Source organism: Marmota flaviventris, chromosome 2 (genome assembly GCF_047511675.1).
Source record: "Marmota flaviventris isolate mMarFla1 chromosome 2, mMarFla1.hap1, whole genome shotgun sequence".
Taxonomy (NCBI): Eukaryota; Metazoa; Chordata; class Mammalia; order Rodentia; family Sciuridae; genus Marmota; species Marmota flaviventris.
The window spans coordinates 169,225,598-169,251,174 of NC_092499.1; the positions used below are offsets into that span (position 1 = coordinate 169,225,598).

Below are 25,577 nucleotides of genomic sequence, written 5' to 3' on the forward strand. Positions count from 1 at the left end.
TCACACAAAGCACAACCACATCCACCCTGCACTTCTTGCCAATGCTGTTCCTTAATTGGCCATGAATAGTTGCAGGCCGCCCAGCAATTTCTGTACCCTGTACTGTATAATCTCCTAAAACATCAGCTGCAAGTTTAAAGGCCAAATTTTCAAATAGCATCCAATTTATAATCTTAGTAATAATGAAAGAACTGCCAAACTGCTACAAGGATTCTGAAGCCCAAAGAGGAGACTTGACTAAATGAATCAAAACTCTTCTTCTTCCAAACCTCCTCTCCATCATTTTTTAAATGTTCTATGTTAAAGTAATGAAATTCTCTGGAATTAGATAATTCAAAAGGTTATGATTTTATACTTGAGTTTCTATTCACTTATGACTATGCCTGAATACAAAGAGAGCTGATCTCAAGGAAGTCATGATTCCACTGAAGAAGAAGCTTCTAACAGAATTTGTTCCACCCATTCAACAAATGTTTACTGAGTACCTGGCCCTGTTCTAGGCATTGAATGCCAGAGTGCACGGTATAAACACAAATCTCTGTTTTCACAGAACTTCATTCCTGTAGGAAGAGACTGAAGACACATATATTTTTTCTAAATATGAATATTAGAAGATAGGAAAGGCTATGAAGGAAAAAAAAAAAGGGCGGGGGGACAGCAATACCAGCCTAAGAGATGGAAATGTTAAAACAGAAAGGTAAAAGAAAAACCATTCTGGCAAAGATTTTAAGGAAGTGAGGAGACAGGTCTTACAGATTTGGGGAAGAAAGCTTTCCAGTCAAAGAAAGAACACGCAAAGGCTCTGGGAGGAGGTATGTCTGGCATGCGAGAAACAGCAGTTGGCAAGGGTGGCCAACATGGAGTGAACAAGAGAGACGGTAGTAACAGATGAAGTCAGTAAGATAGCAAGGAAGGGATCGTGCCAGACCCTGAAGGCCCTGGGAAGGGCTTTGGCTCCTGTTCTGAAAGAGGTGGAAAACCACTGTAAACTTGGAGGAAAGTGACATTATCTGACTTATTTTAGGAGAATCGCTTGGGCTGCTGTGTTGAGAGCAGACTGCCAGAGGGTGAGGATGTAGCAAGGGAGACCAGTTAGAAGGCTATAGCAGAATCCAGGCAAAGGGAAATGGTGGTAACAACAGAGGTCAAGACAAGGGTAATCCAAATGCTAACTTGGGGATATGTTTATGTTTGAATGCAGAATAAATAGCAGTTACTGATGAACTGGATGTCAATATTTGAAGATAGGGAAGTAAAAAAAATCAGAATGCCTATTTAAAATGCTGTTATACACAAATAAAAAAAAATACATAAATAGATGAGAAAAAGGAAGACCAGGAGAGGAAAGAGAATCACTATGTACATTACAAACAAAGAAAAAGAATATTAAAAAAAAAAAAAAAAGACTTCTGCAATAGTTTGGAACTTGAACAACCTCCAAAGTACCATGTATTGAAGATTTGGTCCTCAGTTTGGCCCTACTGAGAAGTGGTAGAACCTTTAAGAGGTGGAACACAGTGAGGGCAATGTTGGGTTATTGGGAGTGTGCCTTTAGAAGGAATATTGGAACGCTGTCCCCTTCCTGTTTCTTTCTTTGCTTTCCAGCTACCATGAGATTAGCAGCTTCTTCAGCCACACACTCCCCATCGTGATGTCCTGCCTTTCAATAGAACCAAACAACCATGAACTGAACACTAGGCTCTGAAACTGTGAGCTGAAACAAACCATTTCCTGTTTTATGTTGATTATCTTGGTTATTTTGTCACAGTGACAGAAATTAGCTGAGTAATACAAATGTTCCGTAAAACTCCAAATATCTGTTTGCTATTAGCTCAATACTGATGGATGATCCACCAATTTATATGTCTAGTCTTTCAACCAAATCAGTGACCTGCCACTGTTTCTAAGATATTTTGGCCCTTTGGTCCGCTCATCCTTAGTGTGACCATCTATTTCTAACCTTGGTATTGGTGATCATGGAAATTAGTTCTCCAATTTTTTGAGGTTTAAGTTCTCTTTCTCCACTTTCTCACTTTCCTTCTGTGAATCCAGACATGTAAATTCATCTGTTCTTTCTATGAACTCTATTCTATGCACTTTCTTCTTAGCTCCTATTACTACAATCTCACTGACTCTAGCCTCTGTCTCGTCAACAACTACTTAGCTAACTGCAGAGGAAATAATTCCCCAAATCACAGGCTTTAGGAAGTGTTGTTCCCTGCTTGCAAGCATTCAACCCCTGTGCCCTGGCCTCCCAGGGTCTCCCCCAGCAGCTTACCATAGCTCTCCACCCTGTAACCTCCCATCCCCAACCATGTGTCTTCACTGCCTCTGGAATGTGAAAGGGTGCTCTTGCTCACTCTTATACCTTAACTTTCACACAAGGTTCCCAGAGCCTGGAATGCTTTCTCCTCTCTCTTTTGGGCTCAACTTTTTCTAAGTCTACTCATCCATGGAGACTCAGCTCAAATTATGACCCCAGTATACAAACACCACAACTACTCCATCCCTCTTCAAATCCTCTTGATTAGAATCTTTCCGTAGAAACTCATATCAGAGGTGCACACTAGATTTGCTGAGTACATATAAACTTCAAGATCATATACCAACTGCTATTCGTTTTTATATCCTCCATGGACACACACACACACACACATAATTCAATACATATTTAAATTATTTCAGTAAAATAAATTAACTAAATAAATGAATTGAAATATTAAATTAGTAGCAAATTTACAATTATTCATTACTTTCCTACTTAAAAATCTGCTATAGTTTGGATCTTGAACATCCCCTCAAAGGTCCATGAATTAAAGGCTTGGTCCTCAACAAAGACCAAGGCTTTCAGTAAAGTTATGAAATTATTTTACTGTATTAAATGAACCGATATGTTTGCCTTTATCTTTTATCCCAATCATTAAAAATGGGGATTGAAAAATCCTAGAATTCAAACTACAAAATATTTGAACAAAACAAAAATCTTATTTCCTACTCCAACTTTCTGTGTCCCTTCTGCCATTTTGATTTTTCCACTAACTTTTCTTTTAGATAAATAACATGCCACAGAAGAACAAAGATGATCTCACGGAGATTATGCTCAGCAGGCACATCATATCCCAAAATATAATCTAGCCAATCTTTGGCTTTCAGTCAAACATGTTACTGGTTTCATGGGAGAGTAAATGGGAATGGAATGAGCAGTTCTAGCCCAACAATCACAAAGTTGGGCTATCACTGAGATCTCTATGTATAGATCAGGGGCCACAGGATGATGGAAGCAAAAATCCTGGCTTTTAACCAGGAATTTATGGTTCATCTCGGAGAAGGAATTCCTGCTACATTTCAAAAAACACCACGCAGGCTCCATCCTTATGTTCTTCATGATAGGACTTCACTAACTCGCAAGAAATCACCATCAAATGGAAGGAGTCCCTATGAAACTATGTCCTGATATCCCTCAAAACAAGGCTACTCTTAACTTCTTCCCCTTAATCCTCTTTTTCAAGGCAACTGCCTCCAATTTTTCATTGGTATAAATAATAAATATGTGTCAAACACAAACTAAGCACAGCCACTACCGCTCAGGGGATGACAGCAGCATTCCTGGGCCTTTTAGAGCCTATAGTGGAAGGTAAACAGCAACCAAGTAGTCACACAGAGGTAAAGTTACAAAGTGAGATTAGTGTGATGAAGGAAATGGAGATGGAACAGGAGATGAGATTTAATCCAGAAGGTTTCATGATCCCCCTCAAGAAGTGATATTTAAGTTGATATTTGGAAAGTAAGTTAGAAGTTATGTGACAGACAGAGGTGAGGAGAGAGAAGAGAATCTTCTCATCTCAGTGACATGGACGGACACAGAGTACAGAGGGGAGAGACACATTGGAGGAACGGTAAAGAAAAAATGAAGAAGCTGGAGAATATAGGAGAAAATGGCTCAAGAAAAAGTTGTAAGGCAGAAGATAAGTCAGACAGAGCTTTCTTGACCAATGAAAGAAAGTTACCTCAAACTTAGTGGAATGGGCAGGCACTAAGAGTTCCTGTTCAGGATACTAACGTTCTCCACTCATCCCCCATTGCCAATACTAATCATGCTTCTATGAGACAGAATGTTCCATTTTAATCCCTTAAAGAAAACCCTTAGCAGCATAAGACTTGGCCCTCTCTAGTCCAGATGACTGCACAGCCAGTACCAACACAAGTATGTCTTGAAAGAATTTGAATTAGAAGACACAGAAGATATAGGCAATTGATGATTGACACTTAACTAAAAGTTTCCATGAATAGTAGGGGCTGAAGGATATGTTAGGCCATGTGCAAATAATAATAATGATAATAATAATAAAATAGTGGTTGTAAATTGCGTGTAGCTCTTGCTGTTGAGAAGTAAAATCTATTTCCCCTCTTCTCAAAGTTGGCTGGCTTTTACTTATGGTCAAATGTAGGGAGTTACATGCATGAGAACTGCCCAGCTGAGCCTAGTCAGTTCAAAGCATTGTTAAGGATGCTAAATGGTGGTGGTAGTTTCAAGTCAATAAGATTTGGAGTGGTCTGTCAGGAAGCAAGAGATAGCTAATATAGAGGAGCAGTGTAGCAAGTAGGAGAACAAGAAGATAAATATATAGAGAGAAAGAGACTCCCTTCATAGAGGGAGGATAAGCCTCATTCTGGGCTTTTGTACTTCAGCTCCATTGACTGGACTTTGTTCTTGTCCCTATAACTCATGAAACTTCAAGTTTCTTGACATTAAAACAGCCTGTATCATGACCAGTTTAAGGGTTTCTGTTCACAAATCTTGGATTATTATATTCATTTAGTCTAATCACCATTTTTGCTGATTCCTCCACAGAGGAATTCTTATTTATCAGAGTCCTACTGAGTAAGCAGCAATCATGAATTCATTCTGTCCACAGCAGTGGCATCAATAAGACAGCCTGCCAATTAGACCACCTGAGAACACCAAGATTACTGATCCCTAAAGCTTTAGAGACTAGCATAATTAGAAGAAATAAGGCACAAGTATTTCTTATGGTAAGAGTATCAGATAGGTTCTGCTAGATGGGTAATTGTGACATGGGGATATTAACATAATAATTAGTAATTGCAAAGTCATACCATCATAAAACATTTTGTATGTCCATATTTTAGGCATTCTATAATGATACAAGGTAACTGTATACTGATAAGTTTGAAATAATCTGAGCAAAGGTGCATACTAATTGCAGATGCCAATGGGTCTATCTCCCTACTTTGAGACGTTGGTGAATTAAAAACATACATGCTCCATGTGCAGAACATTTGCTATCTGAAGTCTAGTAATGTTTCCCATTAAATGTCTAAAGATTCTTAAAAACATTGTTTTTCGTTTGCTTAGATTTCTTTAATATTTTCAGAGGGTGTGCAATCTGTATTATTTAAAGTAACAGTGATTATTAAGGATCGGATTACCATTTTATCCTTGGACTTAAGTCCAGGCACTCCTCCAAAGGCCACCAGAACTTTGGCCAAATCATATGCTTCACTAACTCTCAAACCAACAGGAAACTCCACACCTTCTTTTCTTCCATCTTTCTTTATCTCCCGGATAAGCTCATTATCATCCTTCAAGAACCAACTCAATGTCACTTGCTCTATGAAGCATTTTCTGTTGCTCACTAACCTCTCTGCCTTTTCTTGATTTAACTATACCTTCATTTAGAGACATATAACACTATATATAAAATAATATGAAACATTTATTGTTATACTTGGTATATGTTATTATACATGTGAAATTCTATTTTCTTGACTGCATTGTGATTTCCTTGAAAGCAATGATCAAACACTATTCATTCTTAAGTTCATGGTAAATTTCTACAGAATGAGTGTTTTCTGTTGCTACAGTGTCTTTTTCTAAGCAGCCTGAAATGCCTTTCATAACAGTTGTCTAAAAATAAAATCTCAAAAACTGAATTATAACCCACTGGATGGATGAGAAATAGAAGAAATTAAGAGGAAAATACTTAGTTATCTAAAATACTTACATGAGACAAATCTCTAAAATTTCCAGACAGAGAGACCCAACTGTACCCTTCTGTTTCTCTGAATTATATACTATTTCACCTTATAGACTTAAATACATCGTAATTAACCGTGCATGATCATAATAAGGCAGAGTTTCTGATTTTCAATCCACTACTCAAACAGGCCTACCCACAGAGCAGAAAAGAAACCATGTTACCAATTACCTCCTAAGGTACTCCTCCAAAGATATCTTCTTCTGTTAATGCATCCTACATGCTGAGTGTCCTTAGGGCTCAAGTACATCTTATGCTTCATTATCTTATATCTTCATAACATCTCTAGCTGTTTCACTTCATCTAATTCTGTCTAGAGAGCAAATGCCTCCAAGATGGTACCTCAGTTGAGGTCCCAGCAGGAAACAGATGGGATGCTTGAGTAAGACAACTAAAGGAGTTTGTTAAGTGCTATTTACCAGGTGTGGTAGGACATAGGGAAACCAACCAGGGAATGTGAAGTGTCCTAAGTCTGTAGTGGCAAGAGGACAGAGCCATAGTAATCCAGAAAAGGCAGCTGTAGCTATAGCAAAGGGCCTCCTGATAGTCTCAATAGCTTCCAGGAGAAGGACAGAGACAGACAACAGCATTCTGGCAAGAAGAAATCTTGTGGAATCAACGCCTTCACCTCATGACTCCCTTCCTTCCAGTCTCCTCTAGAACTTGCCACTGCCTTCCAGAAGCCAGAAGGTCAGGAAGCCCCCAATGCAGCAATCTGCCCTCAGCCTTGGAAAGAACAGGCTGGAGAAAGTGGACACTTTGGAGTGTCAAACAGATAATTTACTACATCAATAGCTTCAAATTCAATATTTATTTCTCAGTCCCATTTTTCCTATATGAGAGCACGAAGCATACAGACAAGGTGTCTGTCCTATCAGAAGAGCATCCAGTGTAGCAGCTCCGTTGACAACCTTTTTCCTTTTGTCTGAGTGAGTGACAGCCTGCAGAAGTTGCCAGTGATCTACCCCATCCCTCCACATTCCTATTGACTCAGGTCCCAAGTTCACTGGAAAGGTCTCAATCTAGGAATCAAGACTCTTGACAGTGGGCTTTCCAATTATGGTTTAGATATGGAGTAACCCTCAAAAGCCCATGTACAAAGCAATGCAAGAATGTTCAGAGGTGAAATGACTATAGATTATGAAATGCAATCTAATCAGTGGATTAATCCACTGAGATGGATTAACTGGGTGGTGATTAGACAGGTAGGATGGGATTGGAGGAAATAGATTGCTGGGGGTATACCTTTGGGGTTTGAGTTTTGTCCCTGGTGAGCAGAGCTCTGCTTCCTGGCCATTGTGTTCTCAGCTGTCTTCCTCTGCCACGCCTTTCTCATGATGGTCTACATCTCCTTGGGCCCGGAGCTATAGACTCGGCCAACCGTTCACTGAACCTCTGGAACTGTAAGCCAAAATAAACTTTTGCGTCTCTAATTGTTCTTGTCAAATCTTTTGGTCGCAGTGAAGCAAAAGCTGACTAAAACAAGTGTTGAGAGAGAGGTTATCAGGAGAAGTCCTAAAACACTGACCCAGGAGGTGCCAAACCAATAGCCCCACTCCTCGCCTCCCCAGTGGAATAACACTGAAATGTGGTCCTGCAGCCTCCAAAAAGGTGCCCAGCACACAGACGCCTCAGTCACCCACTGTAGAAGGCATGGCTGCCTTTGCTTTCTTTCCTCATTTCCTCAAGTCTGGTGCTGGTGTTTCCTGGGACCACCACCTCAAGTGGTGGTGGTAAGCTACTTATATGCTAAACCTTGTCAAACCAGCTATGGGAGAAACCAACCTAAGACAATATCTGCAGTTTTTATTCTCCACCAAAGTTAAAATGAACTCAGTGTGGAGTCAAATATTTGACTTCTAGTGGCCAACTTGGCTTCAGACCATCTCTGTGAATCCAGCAAAGATGCCCAGCTCCCTGGGGCTCAACTTTCTCATCTGTCAAGTGAATTGCCATAAGAGGATCTCCAAGTTTCTTTCCAGCTTTAAAGTTTATTAAAAATTTACTAAAGGGGCATAAATCATGTGGGCCAGTACTAGAAGTGACATTAAACTTCATCCTTCAGAATAGCTTAAAAAAACTTAGGTAATACAGAAAAAGTCAAAAAGTACTATTATATCACAATAAAGAAAATAAATAAATAACTTTAAGAAATTAAGAGTTTAAGCTCTCAACCAAATGGCAATTACATATGATTTCTAACCAAATTTCCAAGATTTGGCAGCACAAATATAAGCAATTATCTTCACATTCATGAATTTCATATGAGCATCTACTGGCAGGCTTCTTAATCTATTATAGAGTATAACTATAAAAATAACAAAGACTGGAAAAAACATCCAAGACTAAATATTTCTTGTAAATTAATGCCCTTAAGAGACAAAGCCTGTCTTGTTCTATGGTTCTGGTTCTGCTGTAACTTCAAATGTCTCCTTAGGCAAATAATTCCTCCCTCCCATCTCTTCTACTCAGAATGGCACATCCAAGAAGGGTGAACCTGGGACATTCCATAAACAATGAGGGGCTGGGGTTGTAGCTCAGTGGTAGAATGCTTGCCTAGCATGGGTTGATCCTCAGCATCACATTAAATAAATAAATAAATAGACAGATAAAGTTCTAAAAAAAAATTTTTTAAAAAACAGTCCACAATGTGGATGGACCACGTTAAAAAAAAAAAAAACTGATCCTTAGTTGTTCTTTTAAAAATATATGATTTTTTATATATATGCATTTATTGTGAAGAAATGTGAACTTCACACTATCCATATTATCCTGACAATTGCTTCTAATATTCCCTCCTGAAATGAAACAGAATACAGTAATCTAAAATTCTGTTAAGTTAAGATGGTTATAATTTGGTGTTGGAAAATATAGCCTTCTGCCAAAATCAGCCATTCAATAGCAGTGCTTACCCACTCACAGGCAAAAGTCACTGGGTCCTGGACATTCTTTAAAACAAAGCACAATAAAACAAACAAAAAATAAATTCAGTGCTGGTCATGCAGTACCATGGAAAGGATGAGACTCCCATTTGTAGCTCTCATATTTGAAATAATAGCAAATTCATTCCCAATCACCAGTCATCAACATGACCAGTCTGACAGGTGGGCAAGACCGCTTCTCACCAATATTTGGAAACATAAAAGGGAATCCAAACACATGTGGGCAGGACCTGGAGGACCTAGAATGGGGAAGATGATTAGAAGGGATTCAGAAATTCTTTCACATTCTTCTTAACTGGCACATTCGTAACAAATGCATCATCTGTAATAAAATGAAAACTCTGAAAAATAATGAGGAGCCTCTTTGAAGGAATATTTGGGACCCTGCGGGTTCTTTCAACTCATTTCTTAAGGTCGTAGGTTTTGGAAACAGAAGCAAATGGGAACCAAGAAAAAAATATTCTAATTTAGTCTCTTCATGGGCACATTATCTAAAAAAAATGGTTTCCTTCCAACTTCCTCCAATATGAAGACTGGTCAGCTGCTTCTCTGTGATATTTTTTTCTAAGTTTCAGGGTCATGGGAGAGGATAAGGGAAAGAAGAAGGCTATACAATATTATTTACCAAAAAGTTAGATTTTAAATTATCATATTTAAATTATAAATTTGAACATTACAACTGCTAATTTATTATGTACATTAAAATTACAAAATTCTCAATAAGTATTATATCACTTTGGAAACATTACCATGATTAACTTTAAATTATATCAATGGTTCTCAAAGTTGGGTACACGATAGATTGATCTGAGAAACTTTAAAAAATTCCACTGCCCAGGACATACACTATACCCATTATAACATCTTCGGGGTTAAATTCCAACAACAATATTTTTAAGAAGAGGCTTAGGCGAGACTGATGTACAAACAAGATGGAAAACAATAGATCTATATTAGGTTAAATTAATGGTAATATGGTTTAGGGCAAAAGGTAGTGTCTTGAACCACTCCTTCACTCATCTAAAAATCCTGCCCTCCCCAGTCCTTACAAGTAGCCATCTGGGGCATGAAGCTGTCTCCCCACCGCTTGTGTATCTGAAGCTGTCTCTCTGTTCCCTCCAGCCTCCTACCACCACCCCATAAGTTGATCTTGATACCTAATAAAGGGATAAAAAGAGGTCCATGGGCTATCACTGCCATCCAGGCACTTAGAAATCAATGATACCAATGACAGAAAGGCAAGGGGTGACAGTGGATCATATGTGTGGATGAGAAGCTGGACTGAATCAGGAATAACTGAAGGAGGACCAAGTATGACAGTATTTCTACATAAGGGCAGGCACTATGTCTGGTCTGGCCCATCTCTATGTCCCTATTGCCAAGACAAGCCCTGGAGCATAATGTATGCTCCATAGAGTACCTGTGGAAGAAATGCTAAGGGTGTCAGGGTGTGCCAGGAGCTATGCACAAAGCCATCTAGGTAAGGATCAGGCACTAGAAGTAGGATTCAGAGGCAGAATCACCATGAAGTACAATTACATCAGAACTATTTTCTAGGAGTAGAGTCTAAGATACTGTTAAACATACTGCAATGCACAGGACACCCCCAGCCACAGCAAGGAATCGTCCAGCACAACCTGTCTGCATTGGCACTATTGAGAGACCTCACTGTGAGGCAAGGGTTAGTTTCCTACCTGTTGTCGCCATTTCTGATCTCACATCTTCATCCTCTGGTTCTCTGACCCCTCAAAACCATGTACAGCAGGGACAATTGTTGTCCACAGAGTCTTTGCAGGAATAATTCACCCACTAGAAAGAAAATTGATGGAAGGTGGGCCACACACTGCCATGAACCCTTGCAACTTCAACCTATTTTCCAGTTGTGTTCTCACTCAAACATTCACCCATTCACTTAAACATTTACTAGCCATGTAAGTTGGTCCTAGCAACCTTATACTTACAAGTTTGTAGGGACAATAGATTTTAAAAAGTAATCATGCAACTCAGTGTAATCAGAGAAGCGGAAGTACGCACAAAACAGAGTCATAAATCTATCACGAGGAATGATTACCACCAGAGAAAGGGTATTCCAATATTCTAGACTGTGGGAACAACATAAGCAAAGACCCACAAAGGCAAGAAGATATGAAAACAGGAAGCTGCTTGGCACTGCTGAAGGAAGATGCATGAGCGGTCAGAGATGTGAGATCAGAAAGGGCAACAACAGGTAGAAGACTGAGCCTTGCCCTACAGCAAGGTCTCTCAACAGTGGCAATACAAACAGCTTGTGCTGGATGATTCCTTACCATGGTGGGGGTTGTCCTGTGCATTGCAGGATGCTTAACAGCATCCTAGACTCTACTCCTAGAAAGCAGTAAGTAGCACCCTTTTTATAGCTAGTACAGTAAAGAACAAGAATACCCCCATGCACAGTTAATAACAGCTCCAGATGTTGCCAGATGCCCTGGTCGAGAACCACTATGCCAGAGGCAGTATGGAGCTACTACATAGGCAGAAACTAAGCCAGCTTTGTATTTTAGGATGAGTGATATGATAGAAGTATGGAGAAGGAAATGGAATGAATGGGGCATCACAAACTGTACATCCAATACAAGTAACTATATAGCTGTGTCCATGCTTATAATCAGATTTATAAGGATCTCAGCATGTGTGCTCTCAAATGGATCAAATTAACTACTGTATACTTGAGGCTTTCAAAGAAGCATCAAGAAAAGTTTGTGAGTGTGTTGTTTTTTAAATTAACTGTCTTTATAATGTGAAAATGTCCCAAAGTTAGCCTCTTGGTGGTAAGATTCTGGGTCTCTTTTTTTTAACACTTTTCAGTATCTTTCACAATCAGAAGGAATAAAAGAGCAATTACTTTTAATGGTACCTTCTTCAGGTGTATCCTTTGTGAAAATAAAGATGTTGCACACATGGCATTCAGTTGCAAAGGTAAAAGCAATGATACCACGATTTAACAGCCTCCCAGCACACATACATGTTGCGCCCTTGCTCACTGTGTTTTTCTGGTATTATAGCATTATGAAAGCAATTTTCTATGAACCAAAACATGCACGAGGTCTTTGCAGAACATAGCTTTTTGCACTGATTTCTTCCTCCCTGGCCCCAGTACTGCGGATTGACCAAGATCTCTCTACCACTGAGCTACATCCCTGCCTCCCCCAACCCCAGCCCTTTTCATTTTGCATTTTGAGAAACAGTCTTACTACATTGCCCAAGCTGGCCTTGAACTTGTGATCCTCCTACTTCAGATTGCTGAGTAGCTGAGATTACCAGGGTGCTCCACCACAGCTGGTTTGCACAGACCTCTTGAAATAGGGCATGGTTTCAATTCTTTTTTTTGCTGTGTAACTGACCATGATATAACTACATGACTTAAGTCAATAATGATTTAATATTTCTCAAAACTCACTTGCTAGGCTCATCTGGGCAGTTCTGATCCACGTGGTGTAGCTGAGGTCAGTCAGTTGTCTACATTCAGCTGGGAGCTTGATTGAGGCTGGAACATCCAAGATGGCCTGTCAGGCTTCAGGGTCTCCCTCCATATGGAGGATCAATTAACAGGCTTAGTCTAAGCTCTTACACAGTATCAAAGCTGACTTCCAAAAGGAAGCAGTACAACAAGAAAAGCCCAAGTGCTCTTAAACCTCTTCTTACATCATGTTTGCTAATGTCCCATTGTCTAACTCAAGTGACATAGCTAAGCCTGGAGTCAATGAGAAGAATGTACAAGAGCATCAGTTCTGGGAAGCAGAGTTCACTGGGGTCAAATGTCTAGCACAGTTGGAACAGGGTTTCCTTGTCGACCAGATTCTTTGACCCCACCTTTTGAACTAGGCATCAACAGACTTATTAAAAATCAGTGACTGCAGATAATGAAACAACACAAGTTAAAACTGAAGTTGCCCCACAGTTTAGTAGTGGGTTTTCCCTAGGCCAACTTTTGTATAGAAGTACAAAATAAAAAAATTAAACTCATCATTGCCTAATGAAAATGGCATTTCAGGGAAAAATATTTTTCCCTCAGGAATAGAGTTACCAGTGATGAAAGATTTACCCATAAAACATTAGTACTTTGATAAATAAGATTTCATAACTAAAATATACTCACTGGATGGATTAAAACAAAGTGATCCGAATCTACTGTTAATTCCCAGATGAATGAATCTATTTTGAAGAGCTAAGTATAATCTTGAGTTTTGCTTTTATTTTTTTCACATTGAAGTCCATGAAAAATGATGTCAATTATCATATGTAAAATTATAATTTGCTTTAGTTCAACTAAACTCTAGCAGTCCACTTCAGGAGTATCTTAATGCATATGATGATGGTTTTCTATTTTTGCACCTGTGGAATGTGAAATGTATCCTCCAGAGGGGAAAGCATCTCAATTATGACAACCTTCTAGGAGAGAACAGCAGAAAAACCTAGAGAGTAACAAAGATGACCAAACAAATACTGGATGTCCTGTTAATGGGTTTATCCTGTGGGTGGTACACTGCTTTCCAAGTGACCTACCATCAATAACAAATGAGTAGTAACAAATCAGTAACAAATGAGCAGGTCCTTCCTGGTTCCAATCTCATAGATGAAGGATGCCCAGATCAAGGTGAACCAAGCCTGGACTGACCTCCTAAGTGAATCTGATATATTCCAAACAACATCAAATTTGGGTCAATTGATAGTCAAAGAGAGTTCAAAAGAATCGGAAATAGCATATGACTTTTTTTCCCTAAGAATTACAAATAAAGTGTAGTCTATTTTTAAAAACAGCCTCAATAAATTAATTTGGTGAATGAGGTGCATTAATAGCATCTAGAATTGTGCCTTACCCAATAAATAATTGTCAGACAAATAGACTATTACCTAATTGGGCAAAGGAAAGTGGCCTTGGAAATCTAGCACAATTGTTTTCTGTTCATTCTTGGCAAAATTTGCAGAGGCAGGAGGTATAGGGAAGGTGGAAAGGTCATTACTGCATTATCCCTTGAGATTTCATATAAATAAAAATTACTTCTGTGATTTTTATTTAAGTCTACTGCTACTAATCTATTCTAACATATTTATTTTGTGAATTTAAAAAAACAGAGACTTAGAGTAGTTTAATAACTAAACTATGAAGGTCTTCTTATGGGAAGAACGGCAATATTAGACCTCAAGTTCAGAGAGAAATATTAGAATATATGGTCAATTCTTATTATTCATGATTTTCATATTTGCAAATTCACCTACTTGTTAAAATTAATTTATAATTGAAAAATCAATTCTCACAGCACTTTTGCAATCTTTGGTGGACATGCACAGAGAAGCACAAAAATCACTGCCAGACGCACATGACCCCAGCTGAGGTTGAACCAGGCTCCACTCTGGCATAGTGTTTCAGCTCCTATACTATAGAACATGTCCTTCTTGCTGTCTGCTTAGCACCAAGCTATTCCAAGTAATATGTGTTTTTTATTTATTTCATTTTGTTTAAAATGAACCCTAAGATAGATGATCATCAAAGCTCGTTTATGATATGCCTTATGGAAAAAATACATGGGTTAAAAAACCTTAGATGGAATTATCTCTGTTATTCTATGAACATCTTGGTTTTTCTCATTGTCAATGACATGGGCTTTATCAATTATATAGGAATTCCAGTATTTGCTAATTTGATAGCCATAAATTTAGCAAAGGAAAAAATATCGTAGAAATTACCTAGTACAAATTTTAATAACCTCAGTTCCACAGGTGACCAAAGAGGTCCATAGAAATCAAAGGTTCAATAAACTTGTGTTGTTTTCAATAACCTCTAAATGAAGTTTAGCATCTCCTCCAGTTTAGCATCTCCAACTACAGTTGTATTTGCAGCACCTTTGACTTTAATCTTCCAAGGCAACTTCTGGTATTCTTATATCACACAAGGATTGTTGCAGATATTGCAAGATAACACTGTCTTTGCCAATAATTCAAAGTTACAAGCATTGTGAATGCCTCATTTCACATGGTAATAAGAGATACATATATTTTCCTGGCACAAATTCATTGATTATTTTTGTATGTATATTTCAATACCATGAATTCCTTTGTAGTACTGTGTATTTCATTTTGTACGTTTGAAAATTTATTTAGAGAAGGGGCCCATAGAAACTTCATCAGACTTCCATAAACACCTACACCAAGTCTTTCATCCCACAAAAAAACATGACTTGGAAAAGGAAAGCAGGTTGTTGAGGTCCCACCGTAAGTTAGGAGGAGCTCCAAGCCTGAAGCCTCATAATAATTAACATGGAGTTCTACGTGTCATACAAAGCAGTTTCACTATTAAATTTAAGAACAATAGCTGAGGTACCTCATCCCCAAAGCTTGGCAACAGATACATGAGCCCTGAGATTAAATAATATCAATATAAAGAAAAGAAGTTCATATCCCTGAGAATAAAAATGATGAAGATTTTTCAATGAATAAATGAGTCCATCCTATCCTTATAACTGCCTTGCTCTACACATGGAAAGGAATCACCATGGTGGAGAGCCAGGAGCTTTGGTAGAAACTCAGGCGTGCTGGTGCAAACTGTACAAACCCGAGGTGTATAATCACCATTTCTCTCCATCACCCTACAAGCATCCTAAACACAAGCCACAACAAATTAATTGCTATATTCCCAGCTTACCACCACTTAGAAGCAAACTCAGTTCGGAGCAAGCCACACTATTCCCTGACTCCTAATATAGTTTCCCTATTTACCATGGCCCTCCTGACTTCTCTCCTTGGCAAATACCTTCTCTTCCTTTCATACACTGGTACATGTCACCTTCCTCTATTTTTACAAAGCAATTATGCTTGTCTCAATACTAGACTGTGAGCTTTGTGAACAGGGGCAAGGAAAGAAGATAGGATTAGAAAAAAGGATGTCTACATTAATATATCTATATTGATGAGACAATATGTTATGGCTGGGACATGAAGTGTTCCCCAAAAGCTCCTGTTTAGTACAGGAATATTCAGTGATAAAAGGATTAGATTGTGAGAGGTGTAAACTGATTGGTCCATTCTCATTCCAGTTTGAATGGGTGGTAACTCGAGACAGGTGTGGCTTTGGTGGAGGAAGTGGGTCACTGGGGGCATACCCTGGAAGTGTGCATCTTCCCTGTGGTCCCTTCCCCCTGCTGTCTCTCTGATTCCTGGCTGCCATGAACAGAGCAGCACTCCTCCACCACACTCTTCCACCATGATGTTCGGCCTCACCATGGGTCTAGAGCAATGGACTCAGCAGACCATGGACTGAACCTCTGAGCCATGAGCCAAAACAAATATTCCCTCTTCTATGCTGTAATTGTTGAATTTTTTGGTCACAAGAACACAAAGCTGACTAACACACCATACTATTAAAGTTAATGTTTATTATGCATTTAGTATGTACCAAGAACTGTTCTAAGCAATTTATATGTACTACCTCATTCATCCAACAGTCAGTGGGCACAAACCTAATATCAGGGATCAGGATGTAGAGGCACAATGAGGTTAAACAAGCTGCCCAGTGTCACATACACAGGAACCAGCAGAGCTGGAATCTAAACTATGATCCAAAGCTTATGCCCATAATTGCTGACTGAACTGAAAGGCACTGACCTCAATCTTTGTCTAAACAGGTGAAGAGGTTACAGGTCACAGAGATTGGGTGATATTTTATTATGAAGACCCATGGTAAGATTAGAATTCAGAGCTCTAATGCTAACTTTCAAGAAGATGCCCGACTCCAGCTTCAGTTTAGATTTTAGTTCAAAAGTAGGGAAGAAAGGGGAAAAAAGGAAAGAAGGAAGGGAAGGAAAGGAGGTAGGAAAAGAAAGGGAGGGCAGGAAAAGGAAGAGAAGGGGAGGGGCAGGGAGATTGACAGATCTATTAGTCAATCCATTGGTAAATCAACTGATCAGTCAATAGATGAACAGAAAGATTAACGGCAAGACAGAAAGAACTGTTCATGCTCACAAGTCTCCAGTAAAGCAGATCAGGCCTGAGTAGAAATCTGTTCTTGCTCTTTAAACAATAAAAGAAAGTCAAGACATGCTACTAATATCACCCTAAGTGTCCTCTAATTTCATGTAATTTCACACTGCTGTGTGCCAGCCAGGAGGCACACAGTTGAAGGAAAGCTTAGAGAGGACGAGCTGCCCTCCCAGGAAACCCTCAGAGGTTCATTTTCCAAAGAAGAGTTGGCTTCATTTTCCCATTCTACATTAGCCCACCTACATTCTGATGGGCACATTGAATACGATGTTCTCTGTTAGTTCAGAGAAACAACAACAATGTTTGCTTTGTTAGGGTTTCCATATTCATTTCTTGCTTATCTGATCTCTCTCTCCTGAGAAAAAAATGGTGAAAGAAAAATTTCCCCAGATAGTTGGCTTTGTTCAAAATCAACAAAGATTTCCAACCTCCAACATGGAAGATTAGATAAACTGGTTTCTAACGTAGGGAACTGAACCATCACAAGTAAACATCATCCATACGTTTCCTGGGAAAACAATCCAAACACAAAAAACATCTGCTATGTGCTCTTTCAATGACTTTGAGGGGAAAACCCTTGCAGAGATATGACTATCTTTTCTGGTAGACAAAATGGCTTTCTAGATTGAAAGTTATTCATTTACTCTAAACCAGCTAGAGGACACATCAATTAAAGTAATTTACCTTTTACACTTGAGAGAGGAAGATGTAAGCAGACATTCTAAAGCATGCATGAAACTACTGCACGATGCACAGATTTGGCTCAAGATCGCTTTCCGGTTTGGGGAAGGTGGTCCTTAGCTGCAGTCTTCAGAGACATACACATTTTCCCTCTGATATCACAAGTCTAGGGTCCAACTCTTTGTGGTTTGACAGTAACTGTCCACCTTAAAGAGAATTGGCTGCTAAGTGTTCTAACTAGGCACTACAAAATCCCAGAGACCAATGAAAATTCACACCTCCCTAAAAGCCAGACTCCCTCAAAGACACTGACGCAGAGCTCTGACATACATTGCTGGCCGCAGTCCATTTTCATTTTCAGAAGCAACTCGGGTACAAGAAACTTAATCTGTTTCCAAGCTCGCTGCCGAAGACATACTTTTATATTAAAAATACAATACACAGAGAATTGTCAAAATGAGCCAAGAACAACAAACTAGATACAACCAAGAGGAGCCCCAGAGGCTACATATGGTAGCAAAGCCAGAAACAAGAATCTATATATAGAAAATTACTATCTTAACCAACAAGAAGCCTACTTGTCTGTAGAACTGTTTTTGCTTCTTTCTTTGGGATCTAGCTCCATGTACGGTAACTAAAGTAGAATGTGTTGTTGACATGGTAGAGAGGCAAAAGGGGAATTTAAAAATATACCTTTTATGGATAAAAATGTTATAAGGGTTAAATGCTGATGCGAACAGGCTTAGCTGTCTTCTTGGACACCTGGCTGAATGGGGTGGAGAGTCAGGTGCACCAACCAAAGGAGTCCACCAAAAATATCCTAATCTCCCTGTTGCTCTCCAACAACAGAACACAACTAAGCACAAACAGATATTCACAGGGCACCTTCTCGATTCTTTGTTGTTTTTGTTTGTTTGCTTGCTTGTTTGTTTTCCCCATGAAGTATAACCTAAGTCAAGGTTGAGAACAAGAAATACATTTATGAGGTGATTCCAAGAAATGCTAGTAGGAGAATGGGGAAATGAGCCAGAGAAGGAGGTCAACACAGGGCAGGCTATCAAGCAAGTTCCCACCATGGGAACTGGAGGCTAGTCCCAATGGAGAACCCTGGGAAACGGGGAGAACACACTCTTCTAGTTATCTTACTCCACAGGCAAGGGAGCTGGGGTGGTACACACCAACCTCTACCTCAAGTTGGGAGAGGAATGTTGACTTCTCAGCCCACATGTGGGTGGAGCAGATGACCAGAGAAACAGATCAGGATCAACAAAGAGCATGAATCATGCAAAACATACAGGCAGTTGAAAATGGAGTATAAAAATGTTAAGTCTCAGCCAGGTGCGAGCGGCGCATGCCTGTAATCCCAACAGCTCTGGAGGCTGAGGCAGGAGGATCGTAAGTTCAAAGCCAACCTCAGAAACTTAGAGAGGCCCTAAGCAACTCAGTAAAACCCTGTTTCTCAATAAATTACGAAAAAGGGCTGGGGATGTGGCTCAATGGTTAAATGTCTCTCAACCCTGGCACCAAAAAATAAAAATAAAACTTTTAAGTCTCAAAGCAAGAATATAGCGATATTTGCACATCCACATTCATAACAGCATTATTCACGTATCCACGTTCACAGAGCTAAAAGATTGAAGCAGCTCAAGCATCCATCAATAGAGGAATGGATAAACAACATGGAATGTGTTTCAGCATCAAAAAGGAACGAAATTCTGACACATGCAGTGACATGGATGAGCCTTGAGGACACTATGCTAAGTGAAATAAGCCAATCACAAAATGACACACACTGCATTATTTCTACTTCCATAAAGGGCTTAGAGCTATCAATTTCATAATGAAAGAAAACAGAATGGGGTGGTTTATAGGGACCACAGAGGGGAATGAGGAGTTATTGTTCAACAGGGACCCAGCTTTAGTTTTGCAAATGAGAAAATTCTGCAAATGGATGGTGGTAATGTGAATGTACTTCATTTACATTACTTCATGTACTTAATGACACTGATCTATTCACTCAAAAAGAGCTAAGATGAAAAATATCATGTGTCTCTTACTGTAATAAAAAAGGGACCTGCACCTTGAGTGTCTAATAACCCACTCAAAGAGCTACCTCAGAGATCTTCTGAAAGATCAGGTGAGACAAAAGAGAGGCCCATCAACAGAGAGGGGTCTATTCTACTTTTGTAAAAAATTGATTTGTTCATTTTTTTTTCTGATTAGAAGACTAATACATGATCACCAGTAAAAACTTAGAACACATATTAAAAAAGAAAATGTAAGTATACTCTAATCTCCTGGCAGGGGCTCTCAGGATGTGCAGTATGGAGAACTAACAGCAAATGGACATCCCTGGAAAGCAGAGGTGCCGCCACCTCAGCTGCCAGCTGGCAGGTCGCGTAGCTGACAGAGCTGGACCACCAGCACTCTGCACCCACGGCTCAGCAGCAGGCTTTGAGCCCATGCTGCTGTTTAAACATCCTGCTACTGAAAATATGGCCCACAGACCATTAGCACTGACATCCCCTGGAGCCTGTTTGAGTAGCACGGTCCCAGGCCCCATCCTGGACCTGCTGACTCAGAACCTGCATTTTAACAAGATTCCCAGGTGATTTGTGTGTTCCTATCTGAGTTTGAGAAGTGCTGCATTCACAGGGCCCTTCTAGTTTTGGCTATGATTTCTATAAAGGATTAGAGCTACTAAACCTCTAGTGCCTTGGTGTTAAAACTTTAACCTTCTCCATTTGTTCCCACTAAGTGTCATCCACACTGGCCTTCTAGCTGTTGCTCAAACTTGCCCACCTCATTCCAACCTCAGGGCCACTGAACTTGCAGTTCATACTGTGTGGAACACTCAACAGATTTTCATGACGACTCTTTCATGTTTCCTAATCAGACAGCACCTCCCCAGGTGAGACTTCCCTGTCTAGCTTTAAAGTGAAGAAATACAGTGTCCAGAACACAGGAGATGCTATTTGTGTCTACATTGTTAATGCATATTAATATTACAGATAATGTCACCTGAAAGAAAATCGATGGAAGGTGATAGAAAAGTAGAATATTTTCATCTAAAATAATAAATTTGACTTGATTTGCTGGCATTGAAACATGTATCAAAAAGCAAGCTAAAAAGAATAAAATGGTTTTCTCCAAAGACTAAATGCCTCTTTTGTAATGCAACTCAATATTCTCAGACTTTTGAGATGTAAAAAAAAAAAAAGAAAGAAAGAAAGCGCAAATGAATGACAAGTTGAAACTTGCTCCGACCCTCCTGCATTTCCAAGGCTGCTGGTTTGTTGTGCTCGGTGTCTTTTTTCTTCATTTCATACCAAGTTTGTGAGCAACAACAGGGCTTTGTTAGTTTGTGCAGTGATGCAATTACAAGCGCCTTAGCTCTCTCCCCTGCCCCAAGCATCTGACTTCAGAAACAAAGAGTAAGACTCACCACTCAAGCAGGCTGTGGCCACAGGAGAGTCCCTGAAACATGGAGAATTTTCTCAAATCCTACTTTTGCTTAGATTTGAAACTTTGAAAATATGGACAGAAGAGGAGAGGGGGCTGAGGGAAGGAAAACTAGTTGAGTTACAGAATAGCCACATATTTTTAAACCAAGGAACACACACCCAGAACTTTAACATGATTATTCTTTGATCCAATGATTCTGCTCCTAGGAATTTATCCTCAGGGTATACAAAAGTGGGCATCTTCTGTGAATGGTATTCTCCACAGCTCTGGTTATCACAGGATTATTTTTTTAAAAGAGAAAAAGTAGGGGCTGGGGTTGTGGCTCAGTGGTAGAGTGCTTGCCTAGCATGTGTGAGACATTGGGTTCAATTCTCAGCACCGTATATAAGCAAAATCAAAAATAAAGGTCCATCAACAACTAAAAAAGTATTTTAAAAAAAGAGAAAAAGTAGTTTACAATACTGGATTACTAGTTAAATAAATCTTATCATACGGAGAGTAATCCTTTCTGAATAATGCTTGTTAGAAGTATGTCTAATACCATGGGAAATGTTTGCACTGTATTTTTTAATGTAAAAGTATAAGGTACACAAAAGTGAGGACAGTGATAGGCCATTACTATCTTTACGCGCACACACACACACACACACACACACACACACACACTTCAGTCCCTCTCTTTCCCTTTCCTTTTAATTTTCTTCTCAATACTCCCTGCCCCCAGACACACGGCAACCTGTGGACTACTATCTATTCTTCCCAGAACAAAGTCCACTTCAGGAAAGGAGGGGATTCACAACTGTGTCCCCAGTGCCTCACACTGGTTCTGCTACATAGAAGTCAAGAGGCATGACCTGGTCAAGCAACAAAGAGCATGGATCATGCAAAACATGGAAGGCATTTCCCAAATTACAACATTAGCTAGGACGGGCCAGTGAAAATACACTGGCCCGTCCAGTGTATTCTTATGCTGGTCTAGAGTTTCCTAATTATGTACCACAAACTTCTTAAAAGAGTAAAAGCTATAACCTCTTTTCATATGTGTGCATCTCTGTGTGTTTGTATAAATAAATACATGTATACATATGAACATTTATTTATATATATGTGCAAATAAACACATTTGGTAAATATGTACATATTTAATATATTTTATATACATTTATATATTTATATATGTTCATATTATACATATGCATAATATATATAGTTAGATTTGATTATCTAATAAAATTTCTCATTCCCCAAACTGCCAATTTATACAGTGGAAGAAAATAAAACATTATTTTACTCTCCACCTTACATGAATAAAATGAAACACGGGACAAGTGGTTTAAGATTAAAAAAAAAAACTCAACAAATCCATTTTTGCTTCTTACCACTCACACTTTCATTAAGTCACATATGAGGCATAAAATCAAAGAGCATAATCCTTAATAAACTGTCCTTTCTCTCAGGAGAAGTAAATTTTCATTTTTGAATTGCATGCTGCATTTTGCAACTGCAGTAGAAAATAGCAATTTCACAGGTACCCCAATATGTGCCCTGTTGTTTTATTTTTATTATATTATAAGAGCAATTGCTCCAGAAGGCAGCGAAACTGGATCACAGTGTTCTCACTGGTCTGAAAGCAGAATTGCTATGGAAAGATAAACCTGGCAAAGGATCCATTCAAGAGCACAGGAGGTGCTCAGAGAGCATCCCTTGAAAGGGGGACTGGGGCGGCATTAACCCTATAAGGCATCAACTCAGGGGAGTCTTAAAATGTAAACTATTTCCTGGGCCATCTTCTCTATCTCCATTTATGTTCTTATAACTAATATAAAAACATTAGAATTAACAAACTTTTAAAAATCCAATTCAGAAGACGTGCAAAATCATCATTGATTACAAAGATGACCCTTGCCAACTAACACTGCAAAAGCCAAGTTCATATGAGAAGACAGAGGTCTCTCTCTGCAGGAAGCACAATGTGAGAAAGGATTGGGAGTATTTCTCCCCAGGGGAGTACCAAGGGAGTGGGTGAACTGGTCACAACACTCAGACTCACTGTGAGCCTCCTGTCCTTCACCTCATATCAACTAACTCTCTGCCTTTTATTAATCTTCTCTTCCTGTGCTTCTTAAATGATTCCTTTCACTCTCTGTAGGTAAGGTGTCTAATGACTACTTCATTATTAGAAGGTTTTCTTTATTTAGCTTAATTCACCAATCCCATGGTGCTACTTACCTTTTAAAAGTAATGATTTAATTTTGTAAATGACTAATTTTTTAAATACTCTAGGCCAGAGGTTGACAAACCATGTAGCCCAAGAGCCAAATCAGGCCTGCTGTCTGCTTTTGCAGAGTTTATGAACTAAGATTGGGGCTTTTTTACACATTTAAATGGTTAGGGAGAAAAATCCAAAGAAGAATAATATTTCATGAAACATGATCATTATATGAAATTCAAATTTTGTTATTCACCAACAGATTTGTTGGAACTCAGCCACACTGATTCTTTTAGGTATAGTTTATGGCTACTTGAGACTGAAGCATTGAATAATCTCAATAGAAGCAATATAGCCCACAAAACACAAAATATTTATTTTCCATCTTCCAGCTTTTTATAGAAAAAGTTTGCTGACTCCTACTCATGACAGCTACATACAATGTGACATTTCATTCGACACAGATTTGTAGATTCCTGAGTTATACTGTGTTATATATACTATTTGAAAGAAATGAGGTTATTTATATAAGAAAATCTATCATTGGTATATCAGCATGTGTTATCTTTGTAAAAGTTTGGATGAAAGATCTGGAGAAATACTGGCCACACTCTTATTAATGACTCTCTAGAGAAGAATGAGAAATTGAAGACAGGGTGAAATTGAATAAAATATTTACTTTGTGTACATCCACATTTTTTCCTTCTAGCAAGCAGGTATAAATTTATTTATTTATTTATTTATTGGTACTGGGCACTGAATCCAGAGATGCTTTACCACTGAGCTACATTCCAGCTCTTTTTATTTTTCTGTTTTGAAACAGGGTTCTCCCTAAGTTGCTTCAGGCCTCGCTAAATTGCTGAAGCTGGGCTCCAACTTATAATTCTCTTGCCTCAGTCTCTAGAGACCCTGGGATTATAGGTGTGCCTGGCAAGTATGCATTACTTTTATGTTTAAAAAAATGAAAGAAAGAAATACAATTTAAGGGAGTTCTTCATGTACCACATTGAACTTTCAGAACAAGGCAAAATTGTACTGTTGAAATACTAAAAAAAAAATAAAAAGAAGAAGAAAAAGAAAACAAAGGAAAAAAAATTCCAAGAGTTTCTTAGAGTGATCATTTAGCAGGGACACATTCAAAGCAAAGGCCATCTATACCATGAAAAAATGTAAAACATTACTTGGTTATGACATAATGAGAAGCAATAGTATTTTAAATATACATGAATATTGAAGAGGCATATTGTTCAGAAACTCGTGATAAATGGTAATGAAGAACATGCATTTTTGATACATTATAGCTTTACTGACTTACATATAAATCCAAGACCCATTTGAATATCTCTACTTTTCTATCCTTCTCCCTCAAACATTCAGTATATTACTTTCAATTGATATGTTGAACAACAACAACAAAAAACCATAATTCTTGGTAAAAAATATTCCCCCCCAAAAAATATTCTTGGTTAAAAAAAAAATGTCCAAACATAAAAAATTATGTAGTTATACACTTAAGTTTACACCATTTTTATTATTTCTTATTTTTTAATGGGCACTAAAATCTTTCAGAGACCAGACAGACACTCCATCCAGAAGGGGCAGGATACTATAGCTCTTCATTGAACCACTACATTTATAATTCAATTCCTACACATTTATAAATGTTGATTTTTAAACTGCAAGCCCAATGGTCCCTTTAACTACACTTAGATGCACAATAATTGACAGCTCATTACAACAAGTGGTCTCAAGAGTCAAGTGTTAGAGCTAATGGTCTGTGAATGCTTTTAGTCCCCAAACTTGGGCCAAGATGAAGGCAAGTAAAACTGGTCCTTTCCTTATATGAATTTGATTTTTAAATGCCTGCATCAAATTAATCTCATGTCTAATGTCTGAAACACCACATATTTAAATTGTGTATACATCTAATTAACATGTTTTCTTGTAAGTTATACTACATGACAATTTTTAAGGAACCACATAGTGAAGACAAGTAGTAATTAATTTTTAAGTAGCAGAATGAAAAACACCTGAACACCTGAAAGGATCCTAAAATAAGTTATAGACCTACATGTTTTTAAAGTATCCAACCATTAAAACCATGTTTAACTACATTACATAAATAGAATTATAAAGGAAATAATCACAATTTATTGTTATTCTTTTGAAAAACAATAAAATTTGCATGTTCAATGTTATCCCAACTTT

The 25,577-nt window shown here is 38.5% G+C and overlaps 1 protein-coding gene across 13 annotated transcripts in view; it reads right to left on the reverse strand.

Annotated features, from left to right (window-relative positions):
* The window catches only part of Plcb4 (phospholipase C beta 4), a 394,666-nt gene that overhangs the window by 316,524 nt on the left and 52,565 nt on the right, over positions 1 to 25,577 (reverse strand). The window contains exons 1-2 of one of the 13 annotated variants that reach the window (XM_071608742.1): positions 12,438 to 12,498; positions 10,696 to 10,810 (exon numbers count right to left, since the gene is read on the reverse strand). The exons of 11 other annotated variants lie outside the window; for them this stretch is intronic. The gene's annotated coding sequence lies outside the window, so the exon portion shown is untranslated. Of the gene's footprint in view, positions 1 to 10,695; positions 10,811 to 12,437; positions 12,499 to 25,577 lie in introns of those variants that run through there. One more of the 13 variants, XM_071608744.1, reaches the window with a different exon arrangement.